Source organism: Lissotriton helveticus, chromosome 5_1, assembly GCF_964261635.1.
Source record: "Lissotriton helveticus chromosome 5_1, aLisHel1.1, whole genome shotgun sequence".
In the NCBI taxonomy this organism is placed as follows: domain Eukaryota; kingdom Metazoa; phylum Chordata; class Amphibia; order Caudata; family Salamandridae; genus Lissotriton; species Lissotriton helveticus.
The window spans coordinates 1,614,609,599-1,614,615,598 of record NC_136065.1 but is presented as its reverse complement, the minus strand read 5'-3'; positions in this window follow the sequence as shown (position 1 = coordinate 1,614,615,598).

Sequence of the window (6,000 nt, the reverse complement as noted above, 5' to 3'; positions counted from 1 at the left end):
AAACACACCACCAGTTGGAACTATAGGCCCCCCAATAAATGAATGTGCCTCTCTGTGTCATCTTCGGGCCAGCAGAAGACATGAAGGAACTGCCTCGGGTCAGAGCAGAAGATTACGCTGGTTCAGGGCCACCCTGGAGCTCAGGAAGAGCTGCAGGGCAGTAGCACAAGGTCTTCGCCGGGGCAGCAGTATCAGCATCAGCACAATCACTGCTCTTGTGACGGTGGGACAATTGGATGTCTTTCAGGTGTTGGACAAAAAATCTGAACTTCTTGCCGGCACAGAAGAAAGGCTGGAGAAGCAGCCTGCAGGCACAGCAACCACACACCTGAGAGGTAGGGGTTTGGTGCAGGAAAACAAATTCTAGATAAGCTTAAAAAATAGGGAAAAAGGAGACAACTATTAAATTAACAGAGGGTGGTAAAAAAAACAACAGCTGCCTCTTAAATATATTCCCCAGTTTGTGTGGCTACTACTCCTGTGGCTTCAAATCACAGTGCAAAAGGAAATTACTCTCAGGGGTGCAGACCCAAGAAGAGGTCTGGAAAGGCGGCCCAAATGACAGGGAGAGTACAGAGAAGAATCAAAATCTTAGAGGGCAGGATAAAAATCACTCAGTCCTTGAGGACCTTGTTTAAGGGTTTACCCCAATGATGACTCTCTGAGAACAAGAAACAAGTGTGGGAAGTAACCCAGTTTTGCCTGTGATGGCAGCAGAGGGGAGCACAGCAAGCCCAGAGAGTATTAGTCAAGACGTAGTCCTGGCCGGATAAGGGAGTGAGAAAAGTGGTTCTTTGATGGATGACATCATACAGGATTAGAATAGGGAGAAACCTCAGTCGGATATGCCCTCTACAACTCTAGGGGAGGAGAAAACGGATTCAGGTGTTCCAGGTAGCCCCCTAAAGACGATGTTCTCTTTACTCTGCGGTGATGTTAGGAAGGGGTTTGCTATATCAGTGGCGAATGAGGGCGAGCTACGGAATTTTTGTGAAGCACTTGATTAAAAGACAGATACTTTGACTGTAAGGATACAAACTCTTGAGACCAATGCTGGGGAGTTGAAAACAGATTTAACTAACAGTAAAAGAGAGATTCAAGCGCTACAGTGGAATGAACAAGATTTGCAGGAAAAACTTGACCAGCTAGAGAATAACTCTGAGAATATTTAATGTCCCAGAGGGGAAGGCGTTGATCTATAAACCTTTGTGGTCTCTCTTATAAGGCAATGATTCAGATGGATGAGCGTGAGGTAGACTTTGCAAAGGATATTTAAAGGGTCCATACAGATCCACTCAGAAAAAACCCCAAACAGGGTGAAGTAGCAGAACATTCTCCTTAATTTTCTGATACATGCTTTAAAGTAAAAAAATCCTTTTATGAGCATTAAAATGGAAGATTAAGGTGGAAGGATTTCTCATTTGAGATCAGATCTATCTCGGGTCACATTAGACAAACAGTGGGAGATGGGAAAGTGTCTTGACAAATTTAAAGTAGGGGTGATGACACAACTTAAGTTCCTGACTTCCATCACCACCCCCTTTACTGTATCGTTTTGGCCACCATAAGCGTGGTAGGGTATACTCGGATGCGAGTCCCTTGCTCACTGCACCATCAGGATTCAAGCAAGCCAGGCCGAAGACGGCTGTAATGCCAGAAACCGGTCCCCGGAAGCTTGTTTCCTTTCCAGTGAAAGAATTGGCTTGGTAGTTTGGTCTGCCCTGTTCCCATGATGCACTAGGCCAGGGACAGACTAATTTGCATATAGCCAGGTTCTGAACTGGGATGGTGCAGTGAGCTAAAAAACGGTGATGGATCAAGCCCTGATCTGTTGACTGGGTAGGAGTGTTCTGCATTAATTCGGAATACTCTGTCCATCACCACCTCCTTTACTGTATCGTTTTGGCCACCATAAGCGTGGTAGGGTATACTCGGATGCGAGTCCCTTGCTCACTGCACCATCAGGATTCAAGCAAGCCGGGCCAAAGACGGCTGTAATGCCAGAAACCGGTCCCCGGAAGCTTGTTTCCTTTCCAGTGAAAGAATTGGCTTCGTAGTTTGGTCTGCCCTGTTCCCATGATGCACTGGGCCAGGGACAGACTAATTTGCATATAGCCAGGTTCTGAACTGGGATGGTGCAGTGAGCTAAAAAACGGTGATGGATCAAGCCCTGATCTGTTGACTGGGTAGGAGTGTTCTGCATTAATTCGGAATACTCTGTCCATCACCACCCCCTTCACTGTATCGTTTTGGCCACCATAAGCGTGGTAGGGTATACTCGGATGCGAGTCCCTTGCTCACTGCACCATCAGGATTCAAGCAAGCCGGGCCGAAGACGGCTGTAATGCCAGAAACCGGTCCCCGGAAGCTTGTTTCCTTTCCAGTGAAAGAATTGGCTTGGTAGATTGGTCTGCCCTGTTCCCATGATGCACTGGGCCAGGGACAGACTAATTTGCATATAGCCAGATTCTGAACTGGGATGGTGCAGTGAGCTAAAAAACGGTGATGGATCAAGCCCTGATCTGTTGACTGGGTAGGAGTGTTCTGCATTAATTCAGAATACCCTGTCCATCACCACCCCCTTTACTGTATCGTTTTGGCCACCATAAGCGTGGTAGGGTATACTCGGATGCGAGTCCCTTGCTCACTGCACCATCAGGATTCAAGCAAGCCGGGCCGAAGACGGCTGTAATGCCAGAAACCGGTCCCCGGAAGCTTGTTTCCTTTCCAGTGAAAGAATTGGCTTGGTAGTTTGGTCTGCCCTGTTCCCATGATGCACTGGGCCAGGGACAGACTAATTTGCATATAGCCAGGTTCTGAACTGGGATGGTGCAGTGAGCTAAAAAACGGTGATGGATCAAGCCCTGATCTGTTGACTGGGTAGGAGTGTTCTGAAATAATTCGGAATACTCTGTCCATCACCACCCCCTTTACTGTATCGTTTTGGCCACCATAAGCGTGGTAGGGTATACTCGGATGCGAGTCCCTTGCTCACTGCACCATCAGGATTCAAGCAAGCCGGGCCGAAGACGGCTGTAATGCCAGAAACCGGTCCCCGGAAGCTTGTTTCCTTTCCAGTGAAAGAATTGGCTTGGTAGTTTGGTCTGCCCTGTTCCCATGATGCACTGGGCCAGGGACAGACTAATTTGCATATAGCCAGGTTCTGAACTGGGATGGTGCAGTGAGCTAAAAAACGGTGATGGATCAAGCCCTGATCTGTTGACTGGGTAGGAGTGTTCTGCATTAATTCGGAATACTCTGTCCATCACCACCCCCTTTACTGTATCGTTTCCCTAAGAGTTATGCACAACAATAAAATGCATTTGTTAAGAAGTGCAAGAGAGGTAGATGACTTATTAGAGGTTATCTAGAGGGAGGTGGAGGAAACTAGGAAAATATGTAAAATAAATCAGTCATAGATAAGGGGGAATATTGGGGGCTATATAATGTGAATTTATTCATGTTTATGGTTTTGTGGCGCTGGGTTCCTGTGTGCTGAGAAAAGAAAATTGGACTAACACCAAGTCCAGAAGGAAGTAAAGGTGGGTTCCCCAAAGAAAGGTGGGGGGCCACGGAGGAGTGCACTGGGTGGGGTGCATGTGGGAAAAAATTAATATACATTTCCTCAAACACCTCAGAGAGACATAAGGCATGGTGGCCAGTAATAAGGTAAAACAGGATCAGGTGTATTCATGTCTCAAGTTACAGGTGAAGTAGGTATGTAGGAAGTCCAGCCGGGAGCAGCATCCTTCTTCCTCAGCCCACACATTCAACTGACACTCTCTCAATCCATGCACACACCAGCATTTTAATTACATCACTGTCACTTTGGCGGAGCAGCATAGGACATACCACTAAGAGGAGAATGCATGACAAAGATAAAGATACAACATGTGTGTGTAACCTGCACACCTTACTTTTGAACCTTTCTTCAATTTAAAAAATCGGTGCAGACCTGCTACCTCAGAGAAAATCTCCCTTATTGACAATTCTTAAGGTTGAGACGCAACTGCACAGAGCTGACCAATTTCAAATCTCAGGCTGGGGAACTAAGAACAAAACTACTACAGCGAAAATACCCCCCTAAAATCATTGAGAAAGCCATGAAGAGGGCCAAAAACAACCACAGGGATGCGCTCTTGGAGGAAAGAGTACCATCACCTGAAAAAAAGACCTATATGTGTCACCACATACTCCACCATGTCCAATGAAATCTCCAAAATTGTAAATAAACACTGGAGGATTTTGAACTGTGGTAATCTCAATCTGGATAAACCAATGCATGCACATCGCCGTGGCAGGAATCTGAGAGACCTACTGGTACACACCAGACCCAAGCCTAATACCACCATCAGACAAACCAACATTGGAATACAGGGACACTTTCCCTGTGGGAACTGTAGTAGCTGTCACCTCACGAAGAAAAGCAACAAGCTAACATTCAGAAATGGCACCAATTGGGAACAGAGACAATTCACAAATTGTAACACCAACAACGTAGTCTACATGATCACCTGTCCATGCGGTCTTGAGTATGTGGGCATGACCACGAGACCGGTGAAAACAAGGATAGGCGAACATAAAAGCAATGTCCGTTGCAAAAAATCAACGACGAAAATGGCAACACACTATCTGACTGAACAACATGGTGTGAATGACCTGAAATGGACGGTTATTGAACACCTTGTGGTAAATAAATAATTAATTACCGGTACTATTTTTCTATGCATTAAATAAAACAGATAGCTCAATAAATAAGAGGCAGGATCCGGGGTATCTGAGTCGAACAGGCTTTAATCAGGCATAAGGGAAGGGACAGGATCGGAACAGCCTGAAATAGAATGGCATGGAATGGCAGCTGCAACGTTTCATCAACATTACATAGTATATATAGGAAAACATTACAATTGCATTGAATACAGTAGGCGTAACAAGTGAGAAACGTAAGATAAGAACAAATGGGCGTAAAAAGAAGGCGTGCACAGGGCGTGCACGGAGACATGTGATGTAAACGTCACAGAAGTGTCATAAATGGGTGGATACATGGAGGGGGCTACCTGGGCAGCTGGAACCTTTAACCTACTGGTGCGCGCAAACGGGCCATGACGTGTAACTAGGGAGAGCTGGGGGCTCTGACTTCTGCACTAGAAGAGGAGACTAAAGTCTAAGATGTCAGGACGACATGTACCTATAGTATATCTGGTATCTGGTGTTTGGAGAACATGTTGATAGAATCTAAAAGTCATCAGAGCAAAGGCTACTTGACACTAAGGCTGGTACATGCATATATTCTTCATGTATTGCGTGTGCTATGAATCTTCTATGGATATTAATACAGTAATTCACTTGCATGGAGACAGGAAGACTAGACTATAGCTGAAGATGTTTATGCGGTTCGTTAGCTTAGGAATGTGAAGACGGAGAGCTGAACTGATAACTGTAGGCATAACATATTCTTGGCAGACAGGCAGGCAGAGCCAGGCCGGGCACCGCGCTGCGTGGCAAGAAGTAAGCGAAGGGTCAGGGATGCGGGAGGGGCTGCATCGCTCCTCGGAGTGGTTTCAGGAGACTGGAGCTTGAATCTGGTGTTCAGGCCCTTTGAGGCCTAGAAACGGGGACAATTCGATAAGTCTAACGGGCATAATGTAAAACGTTGGCAACATAGGCCTAGAAGCCTAATTCACGTTGCTTTAATTGCGTCTTTAATCGATCATAAGGGGATATATGCATATCGATCATGCACATATAACATAGGATGGGGAACACGTAGGCACACATGACAAGGCAAAATTCAATTTTCCTCATTCCCTCCTTGTGCCCTACGTTTCCTTCAGGAAACATCAATAGTCATGATACCATCTATCTGTTCATAGAGCATCATTTGCTCGTCTCGGATTGTCTTGGAACGGGACTTAGGACTAGGAATACAAGAGGTAGCGCACAAGCCGCAAATCGCAGGGCCACATTGTAAACATAGGCAACAACTGAATATGATCATTA